Raw genomic sequence first — 17,581 nt, 5'->3', positions numbered from 1 at the left:
ATTCTTTGGCCTAATTGCAGTGTTTTAAATTTCTTAACATGATTCTATTGCCCGACTAACTATGTTTTAATTTTATGAAGGTACTTTGATCTAAAATGGACCTAAACATGAACAAAAATGCTCCACAATAACATGAAATTGAGGAGGAGGTTGAGGAACCATTTGATAACTCACGCTTCATGTCGTCTGACTGTCAGCGCAGATATTATGACAACATCGTCACCAAAAAGATAGTGCTTGAAAAGGGGATCAACGAGGAAAATTGGCCGAGACGCTCCCAGATTTCTATGCCTGTCTCCTTGCCTCCGGATGGCCATGCTTCATTCCCACTCCATGCAAAGCTAATGAGGAGTGGATTCGCGAATTCTATACCAATCTTAAGCGCACAGACTTTGCCAACCCATAACTCATCATTAGAGAAAAATTGGTAAGGTTTGGTATAGAATAGATAAATGACACCCTTGGGATTCATAACTATCCAATTGAGCCGGTGCGAGAGAAATATCAGTGCAACAACGGGGAATGGCTTATCTCCAAACTCTACTCTCCAAGCATGAGAGCAAAATGGGGAAACAGTAGAAAAGGTTTGAAGTCAATTGACTTCACAGCTGAAGCAAAAATGTGGCTGTACATCCTATGCAACAGGGTGTCTCCTTGTGGAAATGTCTTAGATGTCTCCTACACCAGGGCATTGATCATTGCATGCATCCTAGATGACATTCCTGTGAATGTCAGTTACTATATCCTGCGGGAGCTGAGAGAGTATTTGCGGGACAAGGATGCAGGGTTGATGTTCCCTTCGTTGATTAGATAGTTATGCATGAGAGCAGAGGTTGAGGTGCGTAGCACCGATCGATGGTTACCAACTGAATAACCTTTTCACCCACTGATGAGTGGTGATTTTACCACCCATTCTAGTATCTTTTATTTAGCTTTTATGTCCTTTAACTATAATATAAGGTCGTTTATGGTGTGTATTGTTAGATTTTTAGGTAATTGATGCCATGAAGTGATTTGACTTCAATTGGAGTGGAATTGAGCAAAAAAAGGGTGAAATCCATGCAAAACTCCCCTATGATTCCGCATCTGCGAAAGGTTGGTCGCATAAGCGACCCCGCTTCTGCGTGAAAAGGACTGCTTCTGCGAAAGTGTCTGACCTTGCAAGATACCATATTTGCGGTGAGATTACCGACTATGCGGTTATGCTTCTACGATTCAAAGACCGCATATACGGTGGCAGAAGTTATTTGACTCTTCCCTTCTACGGTTGGATGTAAGCTTATGTGGCGACGCACCTGCGAGGATTCTTCCGCAGGTTCGGTAAAGGGCATCAGACTTGGGCAATTCAGGCATTTCACATGTTCTCAACCCCAAACAATTTTTATACACGAGCTAGCAGATATTTTGAGGACCTTTTGGCATATTTTCAGTTCATAGAACTAGAGAGAACAAGTTTTGAAGCTAGGGTTTGCGCACACACTTGGATTTTGAAGATTTCAAGCTTGTGGTTAAGGATTTCTTACCATTTATGTTTATTTCTTCATTTCCTTGCTTTGTATTGAATATTTAAGTGTGTAGTATTTATTTCCAACACTTGAATCTTGTTTATGGATATTCATGTTTAAAGTGTGGATTAAATACCTTGTTGTGCTTATGTATTGAATGATTTTCATTTATTTATGAAGTGAGTTGTTGTTTCTTTAATTATTTTTGTTATTTAATGTTTCCTAAGGGATTAGCTAACCCTAGGACTCGCCCATTAATTCGTAATTAATTTTGGAAAAGATAATTTGGGGTTGGGAAAGATTAATTAACAAGAACTTGAGGCTTTAACCCACATTTTATAGATTCTACCTAGGGATATGATTGAACTACTTGTAGACATATCTGGTGTGCTTATCCTCTTAATTGGGTCAGGATTAATTCAATTAGGAAGTCTTATTAGTCTTCGGAAGAAGCTAATAATGAATTTTTATCTGTGGCTAATTAACATAAACTCGCTCATATTTGTAAAATCGTGAAATACATTGAATCGTTACTTGAGTGTAATTCCCGATGCATTTATACTTGTAGCCATTGATCATTTTACTTGCTTTCTAGGTTAGGTTACATTTTCGCATTTAGGTATAAATATTTTCTCAACTCAATTCTAAGTGTTTGGCATTGCATAATAAGTGATAATTCTCTTACATTCCTAATCGCCTACATATTGTTCTTTGTGGGATTCGACCTCGACTCATAGTTGGATATATTATATTGGATGCGACGGTGTCCATTTACCTTTTAGCAGTGGATTCGAACGTCATCAAGGGTCCTCCTAAAAATTCTGCCCCAGTTAGATGGATTGGAATCTCTGACTGTTGTACATGCTGCGATCGGCTGAACTTGCTTCGGAATTTTGAGGGTCCTCCTTAAAATTCTGCCCTAGTTTCTAATTTTGGGGGAAAAATAGATTTTTATTGAATTATGACCGAACCCACAAGGCTACCTACATATCCCCTCTTAAACGGGAATCAGGTCAAGCATAGTTCAATTTACATCATATGAGGAAAGCATAAAGAGTTACACATAGTATCGCTTGATTGAATATGAGTTGATCGGTTTTGGCCAGACTTCTCCATCCATTTCTGCAAGTATAAGAGCTCCTCCCGTCAGTATTCTGTGAACCATGTAAGGACTTTTCCAGTTGGGAGAGAATTTCCCTTTGGCTTCATCTTGATGTGAAAAGATCTTCTTCAACACCAGTTGCCCCGGTGTGAACTGTCTTGGCTTGACCCTTTTGTTGAAGGCTCTGGACATTCTGTTCTGATCCTGTGACATACTACATTCATCCGTTTTCCGTCTATGAGGGCTATTTGCTCATAACGTCTCCTCATCCACTCTACATCGCTGAACTCAGCTTCTTGTATATTTCTCAAGGAAAGAATCTCTACCTCGGCAGGAATAACAGCTTCTGTACCATAAACCAGCAAGTAGGGAGTTGCCCCGGTTGATGTGCGGACTGTGGTGCGGTATCCCAATAAGGCAAATGACAGTTTCTTGTGCCACTGTTTGTGATTTCTACCATCTTTCTCAGTATCTTCTTGATATACTTGTTGGCGGCTTCTACGACTCCATTAATCTGAGGTCTATAGGCTGTGGAATTCTTGTGCTTGATTTTGAAAGTCTTGCACATGGCCTTCATCAGATCACTGTGAGATTGGAGGCATTGTCGGTGATGATTGATTCTGGAAACCCGAATCGACAAAAATCTGGTCGCGAACAAAATTTGCCATGACTTTCTTAGTCACTACTTTGTAAGATGCTACTTTGACCTATTTGGTGAAGTAATCAATAGCTACCAAGATGAATCAATGTCCATTTGAGGTGGTTGTCTTGATTGGACCAATGGCATCCATTCCCAAGCGGCAAATGTCCAAGGCGAGCTAGTTTCATTGAGCTCATTTGGCGGTACTTTTATCATATCTGCGTGTACCTGACATTGGTAGCATTTTCGAACATACTGGATGCAGTCAGTCTCCATGGTCATCCAGAAATAACCAGCTCTAAGTATCTTCTTGGCCAAGACAAAACCATTCATATGCAGGCCGCAGGTCCCAGCATGTATCTCTTTGAGTAGTTTAGAAGCTTCCTTTGCTTCGACACACCTTAGTAATCCCAAATCATGAGTTCTTTTGTATAGGGTTCCTCCGCTGTGGATGAAACTGTTGGACAACATCCGAAACATACATTTCTGGGTATGATTTGCATGCTCCGGGTACTCTCCCCTTGCCAAGTATTCCTTGATGTCGTAGAACCAAGGTTTCTCGTCCGCTTCTTCTTCAACATGGGCATAATATGCCGTCTAGCTATGAATCTTTACCGGGATAGGATCAATGAAGTTCTTGTATGGATGTTGTATCATGGATGACAAGGTGGCTAATGCATCGGCAATTCATTCTGAATTATGGGAACGTGCCGAAATTCTGTCTTCGTGAACCTCTTTTTCAATTCCTGCACATGGTGCAGATATGGCCCATTCTCCTTGTACTTGGTGTATAAGCAAATCTAACTCGCCGATTACCAACAGCTCCTGAATATTCATGTCAATGGCCATGTTGATCCCTAATATGTAAGCTTCATACTCTGCCATGTTGTTGGTGCAGGGAAATCTGAGTTTAGCAGATACCGAATAATGTTGACCGATTTCCAATACTAAGATAGCTTCGACGCCAACTCCTTTGAAATTTTCTACTCCGTCAAGGAACATCCTACAGCTATCATAGGATTCATCAATGTCTTCTCTTATGAAAAACACTTCTTCATCGGGAAAATACATTTTCAAGGGTTCGTATTCTCCTCCCACAGGATTCTCGGCAAGATGATCTGCCAAGGCTTGTCCTTTAACGCTTTCTGAGTCACATAGACGATGTCGAACTCACTCAGTAGGATTTTCCACTTAGCCAGCTTGCCAGTGGGCATGGGCTTCTGAAAGATATACTTCAAGGGATCCATCCTTGATATGAGGCATGTTGTGTAGGCGCAGAAGTAGTGTCTCATATTCTGAGCTACCCAGGTTAGAGCACAACAGGTACGTTTCAGCAGAGAGTACCGTGCCTAATATGGAGTAAACTTCTTACTCAGATAATAGATAGCCTGCTCCTTTCTCCCTATCTCGTCATGCTGCCCTAGAACGCAGCCGAAAGCTCCATCGAATACAGCAAGGTAGAGTAACAAGGGTCTACCTAACTCTGGCGGAACCAAAACTAGTGCCATCGATAGGTATTCCTTGATTCTGTCGAAGGCATTTTAACAATCCTCGGTCCAACTGATTGCAGCATCTTTCTTTAACATCTTGAAAATTGGTTCACATATGACCGTGTACTGGGCTATGAACCGACTGATATAATTCAGTCGTCCTAGAAAGCTCATTACATCCTTCTTACTCTTTGGTGGTGGCAGCTCCTAGATGGCTTTGACTTTTGATGGATCTAGTTCCATCCCTTGGCGACTGACGCTGAACCCAAGTAATATTCCGGCAGGAACCTTGAATGCAGATTTTGCGGGATTTAGCTTAAGGTTGTATTTCTGTAGTCTGTCAAAGAACTTCTTTAAATCTGCTCTATGGTCGGTGGCTTTCTTGGATTTGATGATGACGTCGTCTCCATACACCTTGACCTCTTTATGTATCATGTCATAGAAGATAGTGGTCATAGTCCTCATGTAAGTGGCTCCAACATTCTTTAGGCCGAATGGCATCATCTTATAACAATATACTCCTCATGGCATAATGAAAGTCGTTTTCTCATCGTCCTCCTCGTCCATCCAGATCTGATTGTAACCGGCAAAGCAATCCACAAATGATTTAAGCTCATGTTTGGCATAGTTGTTGATTAGGATGTGTATGTTTGGAAGGGGGAAATTATCCTTTGGACTTGCTTGGTTAAGATCCCAGTAATCGACACAAATTCTGACCTTTCCATCCTTCATTGGAACTGGCACGATGTTGGCTAACCATGTTGGGTGTTCAACCACCCTGAGGACCTTGGCGTTGATTTTTTTGGTGACTTTCTCCTTAATTTTCAGAGACATATCAGGCTTGAACTTCCGGAGCTTCTGCTTCATTAGCGGGCACATTGGATTAGTGGGAAATTTGTGAGCCACGATAGATGTACTTAGTCCGATCATATCGTTGTATGACCATGCAAATATGTCCTCGTATTCCTTCAAGAATTGTGTGTACTATTCTTTCTCTTACGGTGACAAGTGGATATTGATGCAAGTTTCTTTGACAGTCTCTGAATCTCCCAAGTTGATTACCTCGGTTTCGTCCAGATTAGACTTAGGCTTGTTCTCAAAGTCCTCTACTTCTCTGGCAATTTCCTCGGGTATGATGTCTTCTTCTTCCGAATGACTATCCTTTTGTTGCGTTGTCTCATTGCATGTCACAGTCATTGGTTCATCAAGCCAGGAAATGGTAATGTTGTATAGGTAAAAGTATGAGAGAAAATGATAATAATAAATATCAATTCATTAAAACATAAAAGAGATTTTAAATAATTTAAACAAACATTTCGAAACGCTGTAAATTTTACTTAAAATAGAATGCAAGAAAGAGAAATCAATTTTCTTAGAAAGCGACAATAATCAGTGTTGTTCAGCCTTGCTAACCCAGGACTCGTCGGGCCCTGGATGGTCTGACAGTCCAGTTTCTAAGGAACGATCCCTTGCTCACGGCTTGGATGGTAGGGCCTTCCTCCTCATCCTCCTCCTCCTCAACAATGACACAACAATCCATATCTTCGTCCTCCAGGAATAAGTTCCTTAGGGCTGCTAATGCTTCCTCCTTCTCTGATCCCTATATGACGTCGACTTGCTTGAAAGTCTATTCCAAGTGCGGTCTAGGCTGCTCCAATGGATAGTAAGGACCGCGCCATGGTGGCGGCCAGTCGTCGTACTCTTTCCAAGTGTACTGATAGCCCAGCCCAAAGGTATTGCTGTGGCACTTTAGCTATATCAGCTTGGAGATTCCCTGAAGATTCTTACTGAGACCCTTGCCAGGTTCGTATCTGCTCCAATTCATTATGCTTTCAATTTTACTACTCCACCACTTATCCTTGTCTATTTCATTAACCCGATCAATGTGGTGGTAAGTTTCTCCACCAAGCCTTCTTCTACCCTCAACTACTGGGATGGTCTAGCGGTTGTAGATGGGGTTGCTCCCATCTCCATGGATAATTACCTCTTGATGGTTCCACTCAAACATTACCGCCTGATGCAAAGTCGAAGCCACAGCTCCGGCAGCATGTATCCATGGTTGTCCTAATAATAGATTGTAGGACGCGGATATATCTAACACTTGGAATTCGACCTCAAACCATTTAGGCCCCATCTGGAGACAGAGACTAATCTCTCCAATAGTGGACCTTTGAGACCCTTCGAAAGCCTTTACATTCATAGATCCTTCTCGTATTTCATACAGTCCTTTGCCCAACCTCTTTAGTGTTGTCAATGGGAAAATGTTAAGGCTGGACCCTCCATCGATCAAAACCCTGGTGATGAAGTAATCTTCACATTGCACGGTAATGTGAAGTGTCCTGTTGTGACTCAAACCTTCAGGTGGTAGTTCATCCTCGTGGAAGGTAATCTTGTGACTTTCTAATACCTGCCCCACCATGTTAGTCATCTCTCCGCTTGTGATGTTGTTGGGCACATAAGCTTCATTCAACACTTTCATCAGAGCACTACTATGTGCTTTTGAATTCTGCAACAATGATAAGATAGATATCTAGGCCAGAGTCTTGTTCAGATGATCTATAACTGAGTATTTCCTGGCTTAAACCTTCCTCCAGAGGTTATCCGGTCCTGTCTCAATAACGGGAGGACTGTTAGAAGCCTTCTTGCTAGACTCTCCCAAGCGTTCGGGTTTAAAGACCCTTGTAGTCCTAGTCATCCCTTGTGCAGCACCAACTTCCTCTATCCTGACCTTACCTTTCCTTCTATCTTCAACCACGTAATCTCAGGGAACAACATTAGTGTTGAAAGGTGGTGTGGTTGACACTATCACTGTGAGTGGTGTGGCTACCTTTACTTCAAATGGAATAGGTGTCATAGCAGGTGGTGCTATTTCAACCTCGAATGGTACGGGCGTGTTTGTGGGTGGTGCTACTTCAAACTTGAACGGGACTGATGTGGTTACCTCAGCCTCTCCTAACGGTTGTATTTGCACTATGATGGGATTGAGTGTAACCGCTGGCTTCTTGGGATCATCACCTTCTTTGATTAACCCGATTGACCCCTCTGGGTCCCACTCTTCATCTATTTCTATCACATTGACGCCTCTACCCCTGTGATCTAGGATGGGGTTATTGCGAACATTAGGAGTAGCTTTCTTAGCTTGAATGACTTTGTTGTCGATCAAAGCCTGGATTTTATCCTTCAACGAGCGACATTCATCGATGGTATATCTTTTCATGCCGGAATTGTATGCACAGGTTTTGTTTGGATTGACCCACTGATATGGATTCAGGCTACAACAAGGATAGGAGTGACGTAACCAGCAGCTTTCAATCTTTCATACATCTGGTCAATGGGCTAGGCAATGGCGGTATAATGTTTGGGTGGCCTACGGTCAAAGTTTGGTTGAGGCCTTGGGAAGTTTTGGCGAGCTGGAGGTGACTGAAAGTGGGATGGTTGGGAGTTGTATGTGTGATAGACAGTGGCTGGTTGGGAATATCTGGGATATGTGGGTTGATATGTAGGTGGAGGTGACGGTTGATATGTAGGTAGAGGTGATGGTTGATATGTAGGTGGGGCGCTTGGTATGCAAGTGGAGAAGTTCGATATGTCAGTGGAGATTTGGGTCCCTGTGCAACCATTACAGCTCCTATGTCTTTCTTCTTGGATATGCCATTGGACTGCAGTGCTTTGTTGGTGGCTTACTGTGCCTCAAAATTAGTGACCATTCCGCTCGTGATAACTTCTTTAATTCTTTCCCCAAGCTTGATGATGTTGGAGAATTTGTGATTTTTAATCACCATTAGCCTCTCATAATATTGTGGGTCCTCTGCCTTGACGAAGAATTTGTTCATCTGCTCTTCATCTAATGTCGACCTGACCATGGCCGCTTCTGACCTCCTACGAGTGGAATACTCGCGAAAGGTTTTAGTGGGTTTCTTCTTGAGATTCTGGATGTAAAATATGCCCAGTGCATTTTCCGTGTTGAACCTGAATCGGTCCATGAAATCCGAGGCCATACTCACCCACTTAGACCACTTTTTAGCGTCCTGACTGATGTACCAAGATAAAGCATCCCCTTTGAGGCTCCTCATGAACAATTTCATCTGAATCTTTTCGTCTCTTCCAACTCCAACCAGTTTGTCACAATAGGTCCTTAGATGGACCCTGGGATCTCCAGTACCATCGAACATTTCGAACATGAGAGGTTTGTAACCCTCCGATAGTTCCACATCAGGCTGTATATAGAGGTCTTCATAATTAATCATTTGATTCCCTTATCTCCTTCCATGCCTTGAACTCGGCTAGTCAATTTCTTGAGTTCTTCGGCCAGGTTCTTGATGAGCATATCCTTCTCATTGGACTCCGGTGTGTAAGAAATGGGTTGAGTGGAGTGAGGTAGAGTCTCCACGTATATGGGATTATTCTGGTGGACTGGTGTGGAATTTATTAATTCAGGAATGATAGGTGGGGTGTTTCGGGGAGTGTGGCAAGTATTTTGTTGGTATTGTGGAAGGATGGTTTGGTTTTGTTGTGGAGTTATATAGTGGTGGGTTGCAGGATGATTTTGTTTGTTGGGTGTATTCTGAGGTGGTGCAGAGTTTTGAGTATTTGGATGGCCAACGTCTGGGATGCTGAGTGAGAAGGACAAGTTTGCTAGGTTTCGAACATGTTCATGTTCCCCTTAGAGTTTCAATAACCTTTTTCAAGTTGTGACATGGCATCATTCTGGACCTGAATACCCCGACCGTCAGAAGCTTCTGGATGTTCAACTGGTGTTGAGTTTTCCTTTCTAATGTTAGTCAAGTCTTCCATTTTTGCTTTGCCTTTGCCTTTAGGTGGACTAGGAGAAGGAGAAAGTGGAGGGCCTATGGATCTTGTATGATATGCTGATGATGCCAGAATGCACGAACCAACCTTTGGGGATGGGGAATAATTAAAAGAAATAAAATGAAACAAAAGATAACAAGTCAGTGGGGGGGATTATGATAAGATATTTGCAGTATTTAAACACATATTGCAGGAATATAAATGCGCGTCTTAATTTGGGAGCCTCGTTATGCCCAAGGTAGGCCTAGCAAAAAGTTGATTTGGAGAACTTAGATGCCAAAATAACTCATTTCATTAATATAAAATGGACGAATCCTAAAACGACACTAGAATAATAAAGATAATCCACTAGTGGCACTAGGCCTTATTACATTTATGAAGGCAAAAAGGTAGATCTAGCCTATTTGGTCCTAGAAGGACCTTCCTAGATTCGACATTCTTGATTCCATCGAACAAATTTCCCTGCTCGCGCAGTCCCAGAAGCAGGTACGCTCTGGCCAATTGTCCTTCTTCATTTCCCTCAGTGTTCTGGCAATCTTTGATCCTTTTGATGACTTTACCCTCTAACTCCACTATGCCTCGCTCCAAGTATTCTAGCTTCATGTTGGAAAGGATAGCCACCTCTTTCCACTCCTCGATCAACCTCTTGTGGGTCTCATGTATTTCCTGGTGCTCGTTCTCGGAATTGTGGACCCTTTTGCGCAGTCGGTTGTACTTGACCTGAGCCTCAGCATCTTTATCTATGATTCTATTGCCTCAACTAATCCCTGACCTCACTGCCTCATATAAGGCGTCCTCCAACCATGTTGGGTAGAGCGGTGCATCCTGCATGATACCTGTTTGGCTCAATAGTATTTTTCTCCATTATGATTTTGTAGTGCCACATGTGTTGAGCTTGACACTTGTAAGGGATGTCGTCGTCTTGGAAATCCGCTCTGAAGTGACCCATCTTGGCAACCCTTGGTACAACCTGTTTCTTGCCTGCCTGTCTCATGACTTAGAGAGGAACATAAGGATATATACCTCTCAACCCGATCAGCACTAGGTGTGGTGCATTCCTGGACCTTATGATAAACTCCTCCGTCGGGAACCATTCGAACATCTATTGCACCTGTTCCTCGGTCAGATTATCAAATAATTCCATCCACTCTTTTGTAGTTTTCGGAGACCAAATCTGTCTGGAATATAGGTCATCCACTTGGGATGATAGAAAGCAATGTGGTCATTCCAAGCCCTTCGCGGAAGTTCTTGGTGATATTGGCCCTTTTGAAGGTGTTCTAGGAGCCATAACTACAGCAGTAGGTTGCAACCCTCAAAATGTTTAACTCCTCTTTGACAACACTGCAAAACTCGGTAAATGTCAGCCAAAATCATAGGGACAATGGTGAAGGTTTGTCCGTTGATCCCTTCCATTAAGGTACTAGCGACCATGGCTAGTCTGGTATGAATCCTTTCCCTTTTTGTCGGGACACTATCAAACCCAAAAAGCATATATAAATACAAACACCCTGCGGTGAATGTGACCTAGAGATGTGATGGCGAACTCGTCATTATAGGTACGGTATGATTTGTTGTGACCGTATCTTTCATACAAGTATTCAAAAGGTATGTAGGATTGTTTCAGACACTCCAATTCAGCATTCTTCTTCAACCCCATCATTTTCAGAAATCCTTTGACCGTGCGGTTTTCAGGTACCAACAGCCTAGGGCTTTCCCAAGCTAGTCCAGCTAGTCCTCCTATCTCTTCTAAGAGAGGTGTCATTTCAATATTCCCAAAGCGGAATACAGCTCTGTAACTATCCCAAAACAAAGTCGCAGCCTCAATCAACATATTGTTCGGTTGGATTTCCAGAAGAGAAGGTAAATTGCCCAGATGCTTCCTCACATGTTTCTTATCACTGTAGGAAATGTCTTCTCACAAGTCTAGGAGCATTGGTGGAATATTGTTGACCATATCGAATCTGGGGATTTCGTGCCTCATTTTCTGCAAGACAAAAATGGTTAGGCCCTTTTTCCCACCGGATTCGACTATTTATACACTTATGATTAGCATATTGGCATTTAGTTCTCCAAATTAATGCACATAACGTGATTGCACCTGTTGGGATTATGAAAATCCCGGTGGACTTTTGGATAAGGCTTGTCTTAAAGGGTTATTGCGCGGATGACACACTAACCCAGCTAGGTTTGACCATGATTCATGCACAATATAAAAAGAGTAAGGTTTCTATAAGGTTTTAGACCGGTATCCTCGAGCGGACAACTCGAGGGGGAAAGGCTCGGAACCATCGACTGCACCACTGATCGACTGGTTTTATAGAAAATAAGCCTTTCCAAATTGAGGGGGTGATATAAATTGGAAGAGCGCAACCACTCATCAAGCGTTGCTATAGGATTTGTTTAGGCGTGAGTGGAATATGATGTTGATTATGACTATGCAGCAATAAGCAGTAAACAACATGTTGTCACATATTTGCACGTTATGAAAGCGATAAATACAGTAGTTATAATTGAAAGAGGTTACAGAAGAAAACAAAGAAGCATGTCAGTTTCGTATTGGGAAAACAAATACTTGAAAAATAAATAGTTAAAGTCACATAAAGGGAAATGGGAAAGGGTGCAGGTATTAACAAAATAAGGCACACTTAGATAAATTCACAAAGCGGTTTGTAACGGCAAAAGTGTAGAATCCCCAGTAGAGTCGCCATGCTGTCACGCCCCCTTTTTCCTCTCCTTTCGGATTAGTTAAGGTTTTTGACATTATTGGGACAACTCATTTCCTTTTGGAAAAAGGGATATAAGGAATTGAAGAGTCGCCACCAAACGAATGAAGGTGCGTTAGGGCACCTATTACAGGTCATTTGCAACACTAATTATACAACCGGAGATTGGGTAAGGGCTTGAAGTTACTTCAAGGGGAAGGTGTTAGGAACCCCTCAAAGTCCACAACGGTGGGTCCTGACCAAACTTACTTTGTGAATTAATCCGATGCAAATAAACAGTCTAAGCACACATATGTAAAGGAACATTAGTTTTAATAGTTAAGCAGTCTAAGCACACATATGTAAAAGGAACATTGATTTTAATAGTTAAGCAATTTAAGCACACATATGTAAAAGGATAAGGGGGATCCTAACTTGTTTATCCTATAGGATCACATCTATGCAATGCCCGATAATCACTCATCAATGAGGGGCTACACGTTGCATTACCGCACAAGTCATCATATCCTTCTCTACCCATTATTCCACCCCTTAGTGGTTATTAAGCGAGTTTTACTTAACAAACTTCAAGCGTGTTGTTACCCGGCCCTTGCTTGTGGTCCTGGAGGAGTTTAGAACCTCTAAATCTGTGCAGCTCTAGACAATCCTAAGGTATTTAAAAAGGCAAAAATCTAGGCGATAATCAAATAACATGTAGGACCAGCAAATAGGGACAAAAAGTAGTTAAAAGGCTCATGTTTACCTCCGCACAGATACAACAAATAAACAGCACGTATCAAACACAGATACAGGTAGGTTTTTTTAGAAAGAATCCTAGGACAGGATGTCCAGGTGAACATTAATACACAGAATATGCAAAACATTCAATGGCAGGGTCCTAATTGATTTTCCTATTGATTTTAAGTCCTGTAAAACTTAAGTTGTTTAACACAATCAGAATGCAGTTTCTAGTTTCATATAGATATTGGTTACCTAAGGCTTGCCTAGGCGTGGGATTGTATGCAATCACAATTACAGGAGATGATTAAAAGTTTTAGAAATTGTTCAACCTACAAATATGTTGTTCTAGGTGACATAGATTATAATAGGTGATTTATACTGATTCGTGCTTAAAGACATGATATCTATATGGGAAGTTGCTTTTATACCTTTTTATGGACATTGACTTATTTTAATCGAAATAAGCAGGTTCAAACAAATTCAAACAAAGTTCCTAAAAAAACATGGTATCTAATGCATACAAGGATGACAGTTTATTAAGGTGAGATTATTAACCTAGTAGCAGGATTTCTAGGTGGAATTATTTACGCAAAATTGAATCATGGGATAGTGATGTAAAGCATGCTGAAGTAATAAACGTGAAGCCCTAAAACAGGATATCTAATGCAGGTTTGACATGGTTTGAATGTAAATGATCATATCAATCCTAAGACATAGCTTCTAACGCAAATTCACAGAATATAAAACCTATAGCATGTTCTCTGTAAAGCCCCAGAAAATTTTGCTAAGTAATTTAAGATTTAGTGGTGCCAAGGTAGGCTAATTATTTTATTTTTTGTGCAAATAAGGATTCATGATATAATGGATATAAATTGGATATGTTAAAAAGTGTATAAGTTATATTATAAGTGATTTGAGGTCTAAGAAGAGGCCTAAGTCTAAGCCAAGTTGAAAAATTTCATAATGGACTAAAGTTATGAATGAGTACGCACAAGACCTTATTTTGGACAATCATATCTCTAGTTATATAAGGTGTTGTGTGATTCAAAACCTATCAAATTAAATCTCTTTTAGTCTAGTTTCCGACACATCAAACCGTTTGTCATTTGGAGGTGTATACAGAAAGTTACGACCGTTTTACTGGGCATGTGTCATATGCACGCCCAGGTGCGCGGCGGAAGCGTGGCCGCACATATTGAGAAGTATTCTGCCTCGTGAACGCGGCATTAGCGCGGGCGCGCTAGTAGCAGACCTCTAAATACACCTAGGATGGGAAATAAGAGACTTTAAGTCATTTTTCAAGACTAGGGCATCCTCTCCATCCCCAATCCGGCCAAGGCATCCAATTGCACACCTAAGGTGAGTTTTTATGTGTGTTTTCATGGTGATTTCACTTCTCAATCACTAGTTAAAACATGGTTTTGATTGGATTTCATAGGATTTCTTCAAAATCTCATGAACATCCCAAAAGTTGTCTTTCAAGATTTGGTCTACAAGAGGTAATCTTTTACCCTTAGACTTACATATATGGAGTTATTATGAAAATATGAGTATGAATTAAGTATTGTAACTCATGGGATGGTGATTGGAAGACATAGGTGCCTAACCTAGGTTGTGTTGGTGTTGTAGAGATTGTGAGATGGGTTATTGAGGTATGATTCTTGGGTGTAATAGTATTATGTATACATGCATGTACAAATTAGGTTTGTGGGAAGATTGTTGAACATAAATAAGTACCGATTGGGTTGGGGGAATGAAGGAAATCTTGTAAAAGAGATTTGAAATCAAGTTGCTCAACTAGTGTTTGATAAAATGCTCAAATGAGCTGAAACCATGAATACCTCCCTAATTTATGTTCAATTTTGTTATGTCTCAAGTAGATTGGGATTGCTAGAATTTCCGGAACATCGTAGTAACTTATGGAAAGTTAAAACAAGGTATGTATGGCTAAAAACCCCTCCTCTTAGAAATGGAGCTTCCATGGTGCCCGTGTAAATGTTGTAAGTTCAAAACGTGATTGATGCAATGCTTGTTATGTTAAGTGAATTGATGTTGTGATAATGTATGTGGTAAGTACTTCTTTATGTGTTTAATGTGCTATTCTTGTAAATGGAAGATGTGTGGAGAACATGATGTGTGTGCTAAATGCCCAACTGTCAAGGTTATAGCCTACGCTTCTAGGCAACTCAAGAACCATGAAAAGAACTATCCAACCCATGACTTAGAGCTTGCGGCAGTGGTGTTTGCACTAAAGATTTGGCGACATTATTTGTATGGGGTGCATGTGGATGTATTTACGGACCACAAGAGCCTTCAATATATTTTTTTAAACAAAAGGAGTTGAATCTGAGACAAAGAGGATGGCTCGGGTTACTCAAGGACTATGATATTGAGATTCTCTATCACCCGGGAAAGGATAATGTTGTGGCGGATGCTCTTAGCCGAAAATCGATAAGAAGTTTGGCTCACTTGAAGGTATATCAAAGGCCGTTGGCCAGGGAGGCTCACCAGTTGATTAGCCTGGGAGTTCGTCTTGCGAACTCTAGTGAATGGGGAGTAATTGTGCAGAATAAGGCTGAATCGTCGCTTGAAGCGGAGGTCAAAGAAAAGCATTACAACGATCCATTGATAGCACAGCTAAAGGAGGAAATTCATAAACACAAGACCACAACTTTTTCCCTTGGCATGGATGATGGTACCCTACGGTACCAAGGTCGCTTATGTGTTCCAGATATTGATGGTCTTCGGGGAAGGATCATGGCAGAAGTTCACACTTCCAGGTACTCTGTGCACCCAGGTTCTACGAAAATGTATCATGATCTCAAGGAAGTTTATTGGTGGAATGACATGAAAAGGGATGTGGCAGACTTTTTGGCTAGATGTCCGAACTGTCAGCAAGTGAAGGCCGAACATCAAAGACCTGGTGGATTGGCTCAAAGCATAGAAATTCTAATGTGGAAATGGGAGATGATCAACATGGATTTTGTGGTAGGGTTGCCGCGCACTCCGCACAAGTTCGACTCAATTTGGGTGACCGTGGATCGACTCACGAAATCAGCACACTTCTTGCCAGTTAGATCTACTGAAATAGCGGAACGATATGCTCAGTTGTATATCAAAGAAATAGTCAAGTTGCATGGCACTCCAGTCTCAATCATTTCAGATCGAGGGGCTCAGTTCACTGCCAACTTTTGGAAGAAATTTCAGCAAGGTTTGGGTACGCAGGTAAATCATAGCAAAGCTTTCCATCCTCAAACCGACGGGCAAGCAGAGTGGACTATTCAGACGCTTGAGGACATGATGTGTGCTTGTAATCTTGATTTCAAAGGTAGTTGGGATGACCATTTGCCACTCATATAATTTGCTTACAACAACAGCTTTCATGCTAGTATCCAGATGGCACCATTCGAGGCACTATATGGTAGGAGATGTAGGTCTCCCATTGGGTGGTTCGAGGTTGGAGAAGCAGAATTGATAGGGTCGGACCTCGTGCATCAGGCCATGGAGAAAATCAAGATTATTAAGGAGAGGTTGAAAACTGCTCAGAGTCACCAAAAGTCTTATTCGGACATTCGTCGCAGAGATTTGGAGTTCAAAGAAGATGATTGGGTATTTTTGAAGGTTTCCCCCGTAAAGGGAATCATGCGATTCGGGAAGAAAGGTAAATTAAGTCCGAGGTATATCGGACCATACAGAATCACTCAGAGGACTGGTCAGGTGGCATACAAGCTCGAGCTGCCATCCGAGATGTCGTTGGCACATCCGGTCTTCCATGTGTCTATGTTGAAGAAGGTAGTGGGAGATCCGTCCGCTATTGTGCCAATTGAAGCTATTGAGGTTAACGAAGAACTATCTTATGAAGAAATTCCAGTTTCCATTCTTGATAGGCAAGTCCAAAAATTGAGAATAAGGAAATTGCCTCCGTAAAAGTGTTATGGCGGAACCAACAGGTTGAGGAAGCCACTTGGGATACCGAGGAAGAAATGGGAAAGAAGTACCCACATTTGTTTGAATAGTCATGTTATAGCTTTTATGCATTTGGTTCATATGAACTCTTATCTTTTGATTTGATATATGTTAAACTATTCCATTTTGGTTATATATATTGCCTTTGTGGCCATTGTTGGTGTTGTACGAGTTATGTTATGTCTATGGAACATGTATATGCTGTTAGGATATGTATCTGGGGCCCTCTAAAAGGTGTATACGCCTAGTTACAAAGGAAACTCTGGCGAAATTTTCGGAAATTTAAGGAGTTAATGTGAAAAAAAGAAGCTAAAGTTACATAAGGATGGCTAATGAGTGAACCTTGATCCTCATTCGAGGACGAATGATCCTAAGCGGGGGAGAATGTAATGCCCCAGAAAATTTTGCTAAGTGATTTAAGATTTCGTGGTGCCAAGGTAGGCTAATTATTTTATTTTGTGTGCAAATAAGAATTCATGATATAATGGATATTAATTGGATATGTTAATAAGTGTATAAGTCATATTATAAGTGATTTGAGGTCTAAGGAGAGGCCTAAGTCTAAGCCAAGTTGGAAAATTTCATAATGGACTAAAGTTGTGAATGAGTACGCACAAGACCTCACT

Source organism: Nicotiana tabacum, chromosome 1 (genome assembly GCF_000715075.1).
Source record: "Nicotiana tabacum cultivar K326 chromosome 1, ASM71507v2, whole genome shotgun sequence".
Lineage (NCBI taxonomy): Eukaryota > Viridiplantae > Streptophyta > Magnoliopsida > Solanales > Solanaceae > Nicotiana > Nicotiana tabacum.
The sequence above is the reverse complement of the archived record's forward strand: the minus strand, read 5'-3'. Positions refer to the sequence as shown.